A 15852-nucleotide genomic window follows, 5' to 3' on the forward strand; every position below is an offset into this window, starting at 1 on the left:
CTTCAGCATTCATTTGAAAGCCTGTAAATTGCACACAAATGATCAGCTATAAACTGTGATCTATGTTCTGTGGGTTTTTAATGAGGGCCAGTGAGGCAGCTCAACACACTTACAGGGGTAGGCAAAAGTAGGTTTACAGTTGTGAGTGTGCAAAACACAATTTCTTGTGTCAGTAGTATTACTACTGTAAACCTACTTTTGCCCACCCCTGTATAAAGCCAGAGATAGTGTTCGGGCTCCAAAGTCAAAACACCATGCCAGTGCAGAGCCAGGCCCACCACTAGCTCAGGGGGCAGGAGGAGAATGGGGGTGAGACGCGGGGCTGAGCCGGGGAAGGCCCCTGAGAGACGCTGAGGCCTGAACGGCGCTCATGTGGGAGGCAGCATCTGTGGGAACACTTTAATATCCAAGTCAGCTGGGGCAGACAGTTGATTAATTAAACATCTAATGAATATTGATGAAGTATTTACTATGTGCTATGTGCTTATTCACAGCAGTGACAGACATTGACACGTCTGCACAGCTCGTGGGCCCGGGGCAAGGAGACGAATAATCAGGCAGTTCCTGCCTGCGGTCGGGGTCTCGTGGTAGGAGGACCTTCCCTCAGCCTGGCCAGGGCGAGGGGGGGGTCGACGCTGGAGGCTCCTCTGCCCCAGCAGAGCGACACCGTGAGGGCTCCTCTCCACACCGTGGCCACCGCTTTCATGATCACTCATCTGGAACTGCGGGAGGCTCCCAAGTGACCTCCTTGCCCAACAGTCTCTCCTGACTGCAGCATGTCCCCATGTCTCTCTGAATGTCATTCTTCGTGAATGGACCCATCTCCCCATGCCAGACCTTTCCCCATCAACGAGGAGCGAGGGAGAAAGGAGGGTCTTTACTGCGCAGGGGTAGGCCTCAGGTGAAGTCTGCAGAAGTTAGAGGATGCAGTTCAGTGTGTACATTTCTCCCTAAGCAACTCTGCCTCCATCTTTCGCAAGCTTGGGCTCAGGCAGGTGTCTGGCTGTGGTTGAACCTGATTTGTTTGCATTTCTGTGGCAGGCAGCTGCTGTGACTGGTTGCAAAGGGAGAGATTTGCTTTGCACGTAATTTAATCCAAGGGTTAGTTAATGAGTTGCTTCCCTTCAGACACGGGGAAGCAACAAGCTTCCTCCAGCCATACCTTCGCTGGGTCGTTAGCAGCGCCGGGCTCTGTGTGCCTCGTTAGAGTCATGTGATGGCGACTCAGCGCTGATTTACTGCGACTCCTGATATTAAAAGCCTCTGAGTGACACATGTGGAGTGAATAATGCTCTGTAGTGAATGTCCTCTCTGCTCCCCAAAAGATGTGACTGGCAAAAAAGGGGCGGGGGGCTTGGACCAGGGAAAGGCCATGATACTTTGTAAGTCAGGGTTCTTCATGATTTTGGAGAGAAAAATAATCAGAAATTGCTTTAAAAATAACTCACGTTCTGTTCCCAGTAGGACTGCCATTAATTTCAGGGTAGAAGATGGCTTGGAATCTTTCTGATATGCTTAGAATAGAGCAAATAAGCATTCATCTTTTTTTTTTTTAAAGGAGGTTATGACCCAGAGTTTAAGTAATCTTGGCTGGCTTCTGATTTGCATATATATGATAAAGTATGCTGCTGTTCGGACGGTGACTGCTGGGAAGCTGGACTCATAAGGAATAAAAATTTGTTCAGCAACAGGTAAGGAGGCAGTGGGAACTCCTTCACCCTGGGCATGGTGCCTACCTGCAAACCCTCACCTGGTGGGCCAGATGTCCTGCTCCAAGCTGGTGACTGGGGCGGCTTCCTGGGCATTCGCGCGGGCCCCACGCTTGGTTTGACACTCCGTTGCTGTCTTAAAATTCTTAACTTTTGGAAAAGCCCCCTGCCCCCATTTTTCTTTGGCATAAGGCCCTGCTGATGATGCAGCCTGCCTGCCAATGGTTCCTTCATCGATCAGTGGCCTGTGTTCATCTGCCCTTTTCACTGGCTCTTCTCAGGGAGCAAAGTGGCAGGAAGTTTGCTCTAAAAGTATGTGTACTGGGGTAGAATTATGTATCTGTCTTTTAGAAAGATGGACCTTGTATTTCTTTTTATGCCATGTTTAAAAACTAATGCATATTAATTGTGGAAAATTTGAAAAGTACAAAGGAGAAAAAAAATCATCCATATACCCACCACACAACAACATATCTTTCCAGTCCTTTTTTTGTACATATTTTTGTGTTGCTGTCTTTACATCATTGGAAATATGCTGAAATAATGTTTTGAAAAATTCCCAATACAGCATGAGCTTTTCCCCATATATTTTTTCAAGAGTTTATGCTATTCTGGACAAAAAGTACTTAATTTCTTATTGCTGGGTCATGTATGTTTATGACAAATAACACTCTAAAGAGAACACTTATAGATATAAAACAGAACAAAGCATTGTTTTCTGTGGTTAGAGTCCTAGAAGTCAGACGTAGTGAGACCTTTGTCATACCTCACCAAATCCCTCTCAGGAAAACTGGTCCACTTTACAGGGGGACGTAGGGAAGGAAGTGGGTTGAGGGAGGGGTAGAAGAAAGGGGAGCCCTGCTTGGGCCCTTGGGTTCTGTGGGTCGTCAGGGAGTTGTAAGGTCCAGCAGTGGCACCGTGATTCCGAGCAGAGCTAGTCCTCCCACTAATGCAGAACTCTTCCTGGGGGGCTGGTCCCAGGTTCTCTGCACTGTCACAGGTGATCTGACAGCCTGGGGAAGGGGGAGCCCCGAAGAGCTGTTTTTTTTCTATTTATCTTCAGGTAGAGTGGCGGGGGGCAGAGGCTAGGGACAAACCACAACCGAGGTACGTGCCCTTGACTGGATTCAAACCCAAGACTCTTCGGTCTGTGGGCCAATGAGTCTCGCTTGTATTTAGGTTTCTGGAGGGGGTGAATGGTGAGCCCTTAGTGTGTTTACTACTGAGGCCTCAGCTGTCTGACCATGTGGGAGGGGCTGTCGTAGGCTGATGGGGAGGGAGCTCTCTGAAATGCAGGTTGCGAAATCTCTAGATGGTTCCACTCTGGGTCTGTGGCCGATGTGACTCCCAGAAACTGGCTTCTGCTAGGGGAGAGGAGAGGTGAGGAGTGTGTTCCTGGCAGCGTGGGGTTGAGACGCGGCACTCAGAGTCCAGCTGTGCAGCCGACCCCAAGGGACCATTAGCCCCTGCAGGGTCTGGGGCCCGGAAGGAGGGGGACTGGGACCTTCTTTACATTTAGTTGCTGAGGTTTCTCTTTGCTTGCCTTGGTGATGTTCCCATCTGCTGGAGGTACAATTTCTTCAGTTACATTGTTTGCTCTGAACTTCTTTGTGCCTCTGGCCACGTCCCTCTCCCCTTGGTCTTGTCCAGGGTCCTGGTGGGAGGTTGCTCACACCCACAGGCTGGACCAGCTCCAGGCCAGAGTCTCCAGGGACACAGCACAGGCCTGCTGGCTCCTCCTCCCTAACCCTACCCCCATGGGAAGAACAAAAGGCCAGGCCACCATGAAGAATGTCCTCTGGAAGGAAACCTCACTGCCAGGCAGAACGTGGCCTCCCGCCTTCCTCTGCGTTGGTCCTGCCCCAAGTCAACTCAGTAAACAAAGGTTTCTCAGACTGGGGGGTCTGTGGACAGTCTCAGTCTTCACAGGCTCTCGGGCTTGGATTTGGATGTTTCCATTTTATGATAAGCTTTACAAAAACGTTTGCACCACTTACAAAGACAACGTGCAGTTTAAGTCAGTGTTTTTGCTTGGTGTCCTCAGTGGCCTTCTGAACATTTTTCTCCTTTTAAAAGGATGCAACTTGACACCTTTGAGAAACACCCTTCGGTGCCTCTAATGGCAGCTGCCTTCGTTGAGCCCTCGCCAGCAGGCAAACCCTGCCCAGAGCTCAGTTACCTTCTCCAACAGGGCGATGAAACAGGCATCACCATTGCTACCTCTAGTAAAAAAAAAAAAAAAAAAAAAAGGCAAAAAGCTTAAAGGTAAAGTGGCTGGCTAAGGCCACACAGGTGAGGAAGCCAAGATGCAAATCCAGTGCCACCCTAAAGCCCGGACTCTTAATTTTAATGGAAGTGCCCTGTGAGAGGCACCATGCTTGGTGCTGTGGGGATGAGGGTGGAGTGTGGTTATAAAAATTAATTCCAATATTCCTAGTCAGTTTATTACCCAGGAGGGGATAGAACACATGTACACACATAACCAATAAAGGTCACACTGTGATCACTGCTAAAAATCAAATGCAAGGCAGTGCTTAAGAGCAGAGGAAAGATTAATTCTAGTTTAGTGGGCTGGGTTTGAAGAGAAGAGGAAAGAGCATTCATTTTAAACCTGAAATGGAGCTGCTCCTGCAGGAATTAACTGCGGCACTGGAGGCGCTGCGGTGGAAAAGGCGCCTTCCGGCCTTCAGAGGGCTCTCGGGCAGGGGGGACGGATGAATGGACAACGGAAACCGAAGGCTGTAGCAGATGCGAACAGGGGTGTTCCCGCAGGGGTGTTCCGCCCACCTCCAGGCCGGGGAGGAAGTGCCAGCAGTCGGGAGAGAGGGAGGAGAGGGATAACACCGCGAAGACGGGCTCCGGACCGGAAAGGGAATTCGAATCTGTTCCAGATTATGAGGGCCAGGTGCGCCTAGGAGAGTGGCTCTGAAAGACGAGAGAGGTGTTAAGAATGGGGGAGTTGCCCTGGCCGGTTCCGGTTTGGCTCAGCAATTAGAGCGTCGGCTGTGGACCAGTGAGTCGAGGGTTTGGTTTCTGTCAAGGGCACCTACCTCGGTTGTGATTCCACTCAGCCCTGGTCGGGTCGTGCAGGAGGCAGCCAGTCCATGTGTCCCTTTCACATAATCTTCTCTCTCTCTCTCTCTTCCTCCCACTCTATCTGAACAAAAATAAAAACCTGTCCTCAGGTGAGGATTAAAAAAAAAAGAATGGGGTGTTATGTCCTAGAAAGCTGACTGGCAGCACTGACAGGTGGGGCAGGCAGGGTGCAGACTGGAGTCAGGGAGGCCAGATAAGAGGCCATTGCAGAAATGGGGGTGAATAAGGCTTCCCATTGCACTCAGAGTAAAGACCAACACCATTATAATGACCTACTGGGCCCCACCGGCCCAACTGACCGGTTTTCTGTGGCCTCACCTCCCACTCGTCTTTCCTGGACCGGCCACATTGACCTGCTAGCTGATCCTTGAATACGCTATCATACTGACCTCAGGACCTTTGCAGCTTCTCTTTGCTCTCTCTGGTCTTCCTCCAGATGTTCACGTGGTTCACTCTCTCATCTCCTTCAAGCCTTTGCTTAAAGTCTCCTTTTTTTTTTGGTGCGTGCCCCCAGCAGGAACCGAACCAGGACTCTGGTCTGCAGGCCGACGCTCCAACCACTGAGCCAAACCGACCAGGGCTTAACGAAGACTTCTTAGTCATTTTATTTAAAGTAGTTTCCCCTCACCCTCAACTCCCTGTCCCACTTCCATGTTTTATTGTTTCCACCCACCACACTCTGTCTTTTACTTATCTGTTTTCTGTCTTCTTCCAGTAGAAGGGGTGTGTCTGTTTTGCTCACTGCTTTGTTTGTAGTATCACCCCAGTGCCTGCAGCATAGTAGCATCAATGAATATTGGCTACACGAGTGAATTATTGGATGAAAGAAAAAAATTCATGGTTTGGCTCATCGGTTGGAGCGTTGGCCTGAGGACGAGAGTCTGGTTCCCGCTAGGGGCAGGTACCAAAAAAAAAAAAAAAAAATCATGAAGGCAAGGGTAGTAGCAGTGAGGTTGAGACAAGAAGAAAGATGGGGAAAAATTTTGGAGGGGTTGCTGACAGGATCTGCCATTGCTGGATGTGGCGGGGAGAGGAATCAAGAGTGTCTCGGGTCTGGCTCCCACCAGGCTGGTGGAGGCGGGAGCAGTGAGGAGGAGCCCTGGGGGTTCCCAGAGCCCCGGCAGAGGCCCTTAAGGAGGTAGGGCCAGCTGAGAGACCGGACCCAACCAGAGAAAATCTGCATTTCTCTAGTTTGTTTATGGTTTCCTTGTTTTTTTCTCTCACCTGTGAATTCGATATTTCACTCATTTAGCCAGTATTTATCGACACCTACTGTGTCTGGTTTAATTTATAAATCACTGAGATCAGAAATTATACTAAATTATGGCTATTGAGTTCTTTCTGTGTTCCGGATATTAGACTAAGCAAGCACTTAAAACAGCATTATCTCATTTTTTCTTTAGGACAACTCGACGAGGGTGACACTGGTCATAGCACCCTCTTTCTACAGACCAGGAAACTGAGGCAGAAGAGAGAGTAAGTGATTTGCCTAAGGCCACACCGCTAGTATGGAAGAGCAGTGTGATTCCCGAATCCGTGGTCTAGAGAGAAAATAGACAACGTGTAGACTGATGGGGAACCAGGTGTCACCTTCATTACAGATTAGAGCTCCTACAGCTAGAACATAACGGGGTTGTGAACATCCTGACCGTGGGACCTGGCCCCCCTGGGCCGAGAAAGCCGGGCGAACCCAAGCTTGCTCAGGCAGTTGGGAGGGGCATGCAGGCAGCCCTGCCTGGTTTCCACCCACCCGCCCGCCAATCAGGGGTGGGGGGCGGAGTCAGGCGCGCCTGGGCTCAGCGGGTCTGTCCCGGAAAGGAGCCTCCAGCACTGGGAAGCGGAGCCGTCCAGGGCCGGAGTGCCTGAGGATGCCCTCTGCGAGAGAGAACAGAGCCACTCAGTGCGCCGTGGCCTGAGACCAGTAAAAACCAACTGCTGGGAGCGAAACATTACCCGCTTTTGAAGATTTTAAACAAAGGACTTCAACTGGGGTCAAGAAGGCAAAACCATCAAAAAGAAATCGGTCTGGTGGGGACTGTGGGGAGCCCGTGCCCCATCGCAAGGGCAGTGCTGCCGCCATCTAGCCGGTTCTCGCCACCAGAAAGTGTGGGCATGTGGTTGCCTCATTTTCCTTTTTTTCAAAGCTAGAAATCTGTGTTTTTGTGTAAAATCCTCTGGCTTTTAAATGTTGCCAAAACCCCTCAATACACTGTGCAGTCCAAACCAAAAGCCGCGGAGGGCCACAGCAGGCCTGCAGGCCCTGATCTGTGTTCTCTAAGGATTCTTAACCTCTTTGGGTCTTGAGAGTCTGGTGAAAAGTATGGTCTTTTCCTCAGGAAAAGAAAATGCTTGAACAAACACAAAAATTGTGGATATCCTTTGTGGGCACCTCTGTACCCTTAGGATCATCCTGTTTGTAGAGACATCAGTGACAAGGGCTTCTTGTGCACAGACCTGAGGTCTGAGAAGGCACAGCTGACCTGTTGGTACTCGGATGGGACGTGTCTTATATCTGAAAGAGAAGGTGGAGTTTGTTGGGGTCAATACGTCCACCTCTGTGCACCCTGTTAACTACACTTTGTACCCACCCTTTCCCCTCAGTCTTGGTGAATTCCATGTGGGTCAGGAAGGTTGGCCAGGGAGCAGGGCAGGGTCTGGGAGGCCTGGGCACTTGTCTGAAGGCGGGGGAGGAGCAGGTGAGGAGGAGGGAAGTCTTCATGGACAGGAAACTTTTGAGCTAAACTTTGAGGAGGAGGGAAGGAGTCTTCATGGACAGGAAGCTTTGCGCTGAACTTTGAGGGTCCATAGAACTTTTTTTTTTTTTTTTTCATCTTCATCCAAGGATATTTTTCTATTTATCTTCAGGTAGAGAAACATCGATGTGAGAGGGACACATCGACTGGTTGCCTCCCACACGACGCTGACCAGGCCCGGGGACGAACTGCAACCAAGGTATGTGTCCTTGACTGAAATCAAACCTGAGACTCTTTGTTCCGTGGCTGATGCTCTAACCGCTGAGCCAAACCAGCCAGGGAGGGTCCATAGAACTTTCAAAGAGGGAATGAATTGTTTTTCTGCTCTTGGGCAAGGAGGAGTGTGGATTTAAAGTGGAACGGCTTAAATGCCAAGGCTGTCTGCATTTAGAACAGGTATTGCATGCAACAGGCTCTTCTTCCAGCCAAGATGTGTCCTAGCTAGGCTTCAAGCCTTGCACGGGTGACAGTCCATCCTGAGCTCAGCCTGTTAAATGTGGATCTGCCTTCAACTAGTAGCAGGGAGGAGCTGAGCTCTGTGTACTTGTCAGACCGCATAACTTGAACACCCTGCAATTCAACATTGACCAAATGCTCTGTTGCAAAGGAAAATAGCATTAATGGAGAAAAAAAACAAACATTCCTACCATTCTTCTAGATTCCCTAAGTCTTGTCCATGGGTAAGGCAGGCCTTCAGAGATCAATGGAGAGCAGAGTTTCTGAAGACAGGAATGTGGCTTGGAGTTGGCTAGCGTTCCTGAACAGGGCTCTCCTACTGTGCCACTGGCCTAGCATTGTACTTATAAGAATGTTAAGGATGAGGATTGTGTTCATTAGGCAAGTTTCTACTTTTTGAATATTTGTATGACAGCCTCCAAGATGGCCCCCAACGATCCTTGTCTCCTGGTAATTCATGTCTTTGTGTGGTCATCTCCCACACTGAGTAGGGCTGACCTGAGTAACCAATAGGATATGCCTGAAATGATGGCGTGTGACTTCCCATTCTGGGGACAGTTGGCACCATGTTGTGAGGACACTCAAGCAGCCCTGTGGAGAGAAGTCCTTGTGGTGAGGCCCTGAGGTGTATAGCCACCTCCTGAGCCTGGAACTCTATCTATCCATGACCAAATTCATTGTCTTACCCAAGCCTGTCCCTCCTCCTGGATTTTCTGTTCTGTAGAATGGCATAGACAGTTACCTTGGTTTCCGACAAAACCCTAGAACGTCATTCCTGCCCACCTCTCACCCCTTCTGTGCCCCACCAATCAATGTAATCCTGGCTTCTTCCTCTCACTGTCTCATGCCCTCGGCCTCTTCTCTGCATTCTGTGACAGCTGCCTGAGTTCAGATCCCAGTGCTCTGACAACCTCCCAACTGGTCTCCTACCCTCATGCGTTCCTCCTATAGCCCAGGCTTTACATTGTGTCTAGGGTGGTTATTAAAAATGCAGATCTGGGCATGAAGTTCTCCTGTGCAGTCGCCTTGGCTCCCATCCTGGTCTCAAAGGCCCTTCAGAGCAGGGTCCTGCCTGCATCTCCAATCTGAGCTCTCCAGGGCCCTGCCTTTGCACTGTCTGCACCAGCGTGCCCTGAGCCCTCCCTCCTTTAAGTCTCTGTGCCCCCGAACTCGCTGTTTCCTACACCCAAAGGCTCTGTCCCCGCCTTCCTCACCGGACCAATGCTGACGGGTCCTTCCGGCACAGCTCGAGCACCTCTCTTCCAGCCTTCCAGGCCAGCCTCCCCCCTCGCCCAGGCTGGCTGGGGTCCTCCCCCTGCGCCCCCTGCCTTCACCTCTGTCAGACAGTGCCACGCCATACTCTTGTCTGCAAACAGGGTGTGAGGACAGGACCTATAATCCTAGTACCTGGCACAGTTTGGCCTGTTGTAGGTGTTTAACAAATGTTAATTCAATGAAGGAATAAATGAAAGACCACATACATCACAGAAGAAAGAACGCAGTGTCCATACTCCTCTCTTACTTCACAAAGCTGATGCTTGATAACAACAAACATTTTTCTTGAATTTCAGGTGCACAGGGTTAAGTTAATCTGCTCCTCAGCTCATGTCAGTCATACTATCGCCATTGGTCCATACAAAACCCCTGACATTCATTCATTCACACATTCATTTTATCCCCATTGTTTAGTCCTCTTCTGATTTGTTTAATGTTGAATCATCGAAAACCACATGTGGTTGTTTTTTGAGCATACGTTTTTAATTTGCGTGGAGAACGTGGTGTCGTACAGCCTATTCTATTCAGGGCCATGGTTTTAAGACCCAGTCATGTTGCCATGTGTACATCTAGCCTGTTGCTTTTAATTACTTCCTTTTTATCCTGAAAAAAATAAGCATTTAAACATTTTTTTTTCCCCATGATTTTTTGTTTGTTTGTTTAATGTGATCCTCTTATCAGCAATGTGAGGAATCAGGACAAATATTGCTATTTTACTGAGAGAGATTGAGGGAGCTACCTGTGTCGCACAGCATTTCTGTGCTAGAACCTGAGTGGACTCCTCTGTCTCCTGACACCAGTCAGGCACACTCCAGGACCGTGCTCACTTGTCAGTGTGGCGGTGGCCACTGCTGTGTCTGAGGGTGTGGGAGATCCGGTGTGCCCTGTGGGTCGGGGCGGGTGGGTCCCAGGGCAAACCTCACCAGCCATCGCAGCATTACTGCCTGCTCAGTCATGGTAAAACGAGCGTCTGGGCAGCCGGGAGTGGAGGGAGAGGACACCATATGAAGCATAGCGTTGAGGGGCTGGGATTCATGTGGGCCCGGGATGCAGGCTGATTGCTAACCGCGTACAGTGGACACTTGCTCTCGTTCCTCAGATACTTCCCTGAGCATGGTCGAAGCGCCTGGAGGGGAATGGCCCCCCGCCCTACAAGGCCCTGCTGGAACTTACCCCATCTGCCCACCATCATCACTGCCTCTGTCTCAAGTGCAGATGTCTGCCCTGCAAGCTCTGATGAGGAACATCTGTGCTTGTTTTTCTAAATAATGAAAATTATAAAGGACTCTAAGTGAACCTCCCAGAAGAAGCCAGGCGAGCCCTCTGTGGATCTTACCCATGAGGGAGAATTTCCAGGGCCGCTGCCGTTCACCCTGTCTCTCCTCATTACTGGAAAAATACAGAACTCCAATCACAACTAATGCTTATGATTATTTGAAGCACTGTTTACACAGTATCTATTACCTCCGTTAATACTCACACCTCGCCCTGGCCGGTTTGGCTCAGTGGTTAGAGCGTTGGTCTGCGGTCCAGAGAGACCCGGGTTTGGTTCCCACTAAGGACACATACCTCGGTTGCAATTTGTCCCCGGCCCTGGTTGGGTCATGTGGGTGGCAGCCACTCAATGTGTCCCTTTCACATCGATGTTTCTCTCTCTCTCTCTTCCTCTCTCTTCCTCCCACTCTATCTGAACAAAAAATGGAAAAATTGTCCTCAGGTGAGGATAAAAAAAAAAAATACACCTCCAGCACCTGTGGTTACCACTATTCTATTTTTAGAGATGAGAAAACTGAGGCTCAGAGAGGGTAAATAATGTCCCTAGGTCACACAGCAAAAAAGCACAGCCGGAACTCAGATCTAGATCTTCTAGTCACAGATGCTATGCCTTATCCACTATACCCCATCAAGGGCAGATACCCAGTTTTTCTCTGGGAGAATTCCAGGTTCATGGCTGAGACTCAGCATGCAGATGATCCTATAAAAGGGAATTGCTCATGTCTATCCAGTGAGTCTCCTAACTGGAGCAACAGTGTCATCCATCCTTTAGCAACTGTGCCCAGAGCCCTTGCTGGGTGTGCAGCCAGCTCTGTGTAAGTGAGAAACTTGCAGGCCTCCTGTCTTCAGGGTAACAGCTATCTCCCCGTGAATCACAGGTGACTAACTGAAACGCACACTCTCCTGGGGTCCCTGGTCAGTTCTTCCCCAAACCAGGCAGGGGTGCACGTGAGGGCTGAGTTGTTGCAGGATGGAAAAAAAACAGAGGAAGAACAAAAGAGAGGGATATAAGGAATGGAAGAAGAGAAATGGAGGGAGGGAGGAAGGGAAGGAAGGGAGGGAGGGAGGGAGGAAGGAAGGAAGGAAGGAAGGAGGAAGGAGGAGGGAGGGAGGGAGGGAGGAAGGAAGGAAGGAAGGAAGGAAGGAAGGAAGGAAGGAGGGAGGGAGGGAGGAAGGAAGGAAGGAAGAAGGAAGGAGGGAGGGAGGAAGGAAGGAAAGAAGGAAGGAAGGAGGAAGGAGGGAGGGAGGGAGGAAGAAAGGAAGGAAGGAGGGAGGGAAGGAGGGAGGAAGGAAGGAAGGAAGGAAGGAAGGAAGGAAGGAAGGAAGGAAGGAAGGAAGGAAGAAGGAGGGAGGAAGGGAGGAAGGAAGGAAGAAGGAGGAGGGAGGAAGGAAGGGAGGAAGGAAGGAAGGAAGGAAGGAAGGAAGGAAGGAAGGAAGGAAGGAAGGAAGGAAGGAAAGCTTATCTATTTTTTTTCAAGGAAAATAGGTAGACTTTCTAAGTCTCTAACAAATTTACATTTACTAGCATTTTCCAAAGTGCTCTCAGGTGTCCTCATCAAATCTTGTGTTTTAGGTAAAATATTATTATAGAACTACAAATGAGGAAGCTGAGATTCTTGGAGATTAGAGACCATTAACCTTGGAGGCAGCCTAGAAGAACTGGAAAGACCTTGTGTTTTAATGCCCTAAGACCTGGATTCAAATCAGACTGCCTCTGAATGATCAGCATGGACTTTCTCAAGTTCCTGAGTATCTCTGAGCTTTGGTTTCCTCTTCTGGAAAACTGAGGATAGCAGCTGCAATCCCTTCGGGTTATTCTAAGGATTAAATATAACATTGCATGGCACACAGAGATCTCAACAGATGTTAGCTTTCTTGTTTCTGTATTACTGCCATTGCTATCACTACTGTTACTAAAGAATAAGGAAGCACTATTACTTGTAATAGTATGCATTCATCCCTGGCCAGTGTGGCTCAGTTGGTTGAGCATCATCTTGTGCACCTATGGTTTCCGGTTCAATTGCTGGTCAGGACACATGCCCAGATTTTGAGTTCAGTCCCTGGTCAGGGTGCATGTAGGAGGCAATCGAGTGATGTTTCTCTCTCTCTTTCCCCCCCCTTCCCCTCTCTCTAAAAATCAATAAAAACATATTTTAAAAACAATATTATCCATTCAGCAAATGTCAGTTTCCCCTACGTGACCCCCTGTCCCCACTTCCCTCAGGTGTCATAGCTAGTAATTGGTGGAGGCAAGTTGGCCTTGGCTTTTGGCGTGAGTACCAGCACTCTTCCACATCACCTTCACTACCTCCACAGCACTGATATTCTTTCCATTCCAGAGGGTGTCCAGACCCCTTAAGATCAGTTCTTAAGAATATCCAGTGATCCTCTGCTGCTCGGAGAAGGACCCAGGTGCCATCTGATTGGCGGCTTCCTATCCCAGGGTATGGTGTTTGCCTCTAATTACCTTGAAGTTTGAGGAGACAATTCTGTACAAGTAATAAAGTAGGAAGCTGAAAATAACGGGCAGAGTTTAATGTTGAAATTAATCTTAAAGCAAAGTTAATCAACACAAAATCATCTTTGTGCTACATGGTGATTAAGTATAAATGAAAGCGATTTGTATAAATGAAAATTGCAAGTAATATTTTGTGCAATCAAACCAAGCACTTACGGGGCAAGGAGAGGCGTGCAGCTGTCCCGAGTGTGGGTGGACAACAGTTTCGGCTCCGTGTCTCTCACTTGCTCAAGGAGAGGACTAGCCACTGAGAGCCTGAGATGCTCACTGCCTGGTGGTCTTTTTTTTGGTGGTACGTGCCCCTAGTGGGAACCGAACCCGGGACTCTCTAGTCCACAGGCCGACGCGCAACCGCTGAGCCAAACTGGCCAGGGCTGCTTGGTGGTCTTAAGTGTTCAATATATGTCTGTTCCTCCTCCTCCCCAACTGTTTCTTCTTCTTCATCTTATTGTTATTGTTATTTCTTACCCTTCATTAAAATGGCCCCAGGACCTTAGTTCCCAGGGTTTGAGGGTGTGTAATTAGGAGCTGGGGGTTTAGAGACAGACACCCGTTAAGACATTCAGAAAGAAGTAAAAAAAATAAAAAACTACTCTGGAAAAAATAATTCTAAGAGACATTAGGAAGTTTTAATAACACATGGTACTTTCTTAGATAAGAAAAGCAATAAATAAAGAGCCAGATTATTGTCATTTTTTACACTCCAAGGTTGCTGGAGTTACGGGGACAGAACAGCAATAGAGGTGAACGGAAACGTGGTTCTCTGTCCGTGAGGTGATGACAAGGCGGGGCATTTCGGGGGATTGCCACGGGGCCCTCAGTAACCCTCTGTCGGAGCGCCCTCCCTGCCGAGCCCTGGCCAGTCGGTGGATGGTCCCAATATGTCAGTACATGTTCGTGGCTGGGATTGGGATGGATCAGTCCTTGGCCGGAGCTGAGCCGGACTCTCTCCTGGGAACCTGAAACCTGTGACTCAGGGCCAGGGAGTCGCTGTGTGTGGCTTGGACTGAGGGTTGGATGATGGCTGCCAGGTGGAGAGAAGCAGGAAAAGCCAGTCTTCAGAGAGAGAGAGAGAGAGAGAGAGAGAGAGAGAGAGAGAGAGAGAGAGATGAAGTAGAGGAACAGAGGGAAGCAGAGTTGAGAGTCCATGTGATCCTAGAGGAAAAGAAAACAGAAACGGCTGAGTCAGTTCCTGTGGGTGTTTAGGTCTCTCCTGAGACCCATGCCTCTCCCTGCCGTGGCTTCTGTGAGATGCTCTTACATCCATAGGATCCATTTTCCTAGTTTGTTTAAGCTCAGATGGGTTTTTATTATTTGCAACCATAACAACCTTAACCCATACATGTTGCTTAGTCAGATTGCTCTCCCAACACCTTTTACCAAAGGAAGCGGATAGATTTGTTGGGAGATAATATTGCTCAAAATATACATTGATGCTTGGTTCTTGAGTCAAAGGCCAAGCCTACCTAAATTCTAAATCACTTCCCTCCTGTCCTCTGAGGCCTGGAGAAAGGGTGAGTGTGGAGACAGCGAGGCAGGACAGTGTGCACACAGCTGTCCTGGAGACTTGTCCTGTGCGCAGCCTCAGAAAAGCAGCAGCTGCCCGGTGCTCGGTGCTCGGCATCGGAAGCTCAGAGAGGTCCCTCACCTGACTGCTTCCTGCAGACTTTCCTCGGGTTTCACCGAACCTGCCGCCACAGTTCTTACTGCTGGGCCTGCAAAACTCACCCAGTGGATTTGGAGTGAGGGCTTAGAAGACAAGGGGTCAGCATAAGACAGAGTACTCAGGGGATGGACAAGTCAGTTTCCAAGAAGTACAAGTCCACTCCCATTCATTACAAATAGATGCAGTGCACCTGAGAACAGCACCGGATATGGACTTAATTTTAAAATAAGTCCCTAGTTTTCTTCTGTCTCCCCCGGGGCAGGAAAACTCACTTTCCTGGGCAGTTTGGAGCCGTGAGACGCAGAAGGGCACCAGGGCCCCAAATGTGTTTTCCGCGTTGGAAGTAATTAAAACCAGAAAACACGCCCGATGTGAGCTTAGTTAGGACAGCAAGGCCTCAACTTTGGGACAGGTCAAGCCCACATGTTTGTGGAGGATGAATCTGTCTCATTGAACAGAGCCTCCCCGTAGAGTAGAATTTGAGGACGATGTCCGAGTCTCATTTATGCACGCTGTGTGATAGATTTGTGAATGACATCCTCGCGCCACCCAGAAAATTCTATATCCAAGAAGATCAGAAATTCTAGAAGAAAAATTTTGCCGGTCATCCAACCAGCAAGCATTTGGTGAACACCTGCTTGGGTCACAGCACTGAGCTGGGAGCAGCACTAGAGAGAGCACGAAGAGCACGGATGCCACGCTGAGACCCTCACGTGCCCCCGTGTCCAGGCAGCGTCTGTGGCGCACCGGCTTGTGCCAGACTATTCCAGGCCTCGGAATGAAGCAGCGAACCAGCGTAGGTGAAGCCCCTGCTCCCATGGAGTTTAGATTCTAATGGAGAGAGACCCGAACAAACAACAACAACAAAACCAAGCAAGAAAGCAAGTTAATTAAAAAATATGCTAATTTTCAGAGAATAAAGGAAATAAAGCGGAGCAATGTGACTGAGTAGGGTTGGGGAAAGGGGCCGGTTTAAACACGTGGTCAGGGAAGGCATCTGAGGCCTGAATAATGAGGAGGAGGCAGCTGAGTGAAGCTCGGGGGGAGCAACTGCGGTCTGTAAAACAGAGGTTTGAGGACCAGGAAAATCAGCAACACAGCCAG

At 49.3% G+C, this 15852-nt stretch overlaps 1 long non-coding RNA gene across 3 annotated transcripts in view; it reads left to right on the forward strand.

The window, feature by feature from the left end:
- The window catches only part of LOC118637133, a 29352-nt gene that overhangs the window by 1191 nt on the left and 12309 nt on the right, over positions 1-15852 (forward strand). For 2 of the 3 annotated variants that reach the window (XR_004960901.1, XR_004960902.1), the window contains exons 2-3: positions 1559-1691; positions 6209-6281. This is a non-coding gene — a long non-coding RNA (uncharacterized LOC118637133). Of the gene's footprint in view, positions 1-1289; positions 1383-1558; positions 1692-6208; positions 6282-15852 lie in introns of those variants that run through there. The other variant, XR_004960903.1, reaches the window with a different exon arrangement.

The sequence above is a fragment of the Molossus molossus genome, unplaced genomic scaffold, assembly GCF_014108415.1.
Source record: "Molossus molossus isolate mMolMol1 unplaced genomic scaffold, mMolMol1.p scaffold_m16_p_20, whole genome shotgun sequence".
Classification (NCBI taxonomy): Eukaryota; Metazoa; Chordata; class Mammalia; order Chiroptera; family Molossidae; genus Molossus; species Molossus molossus.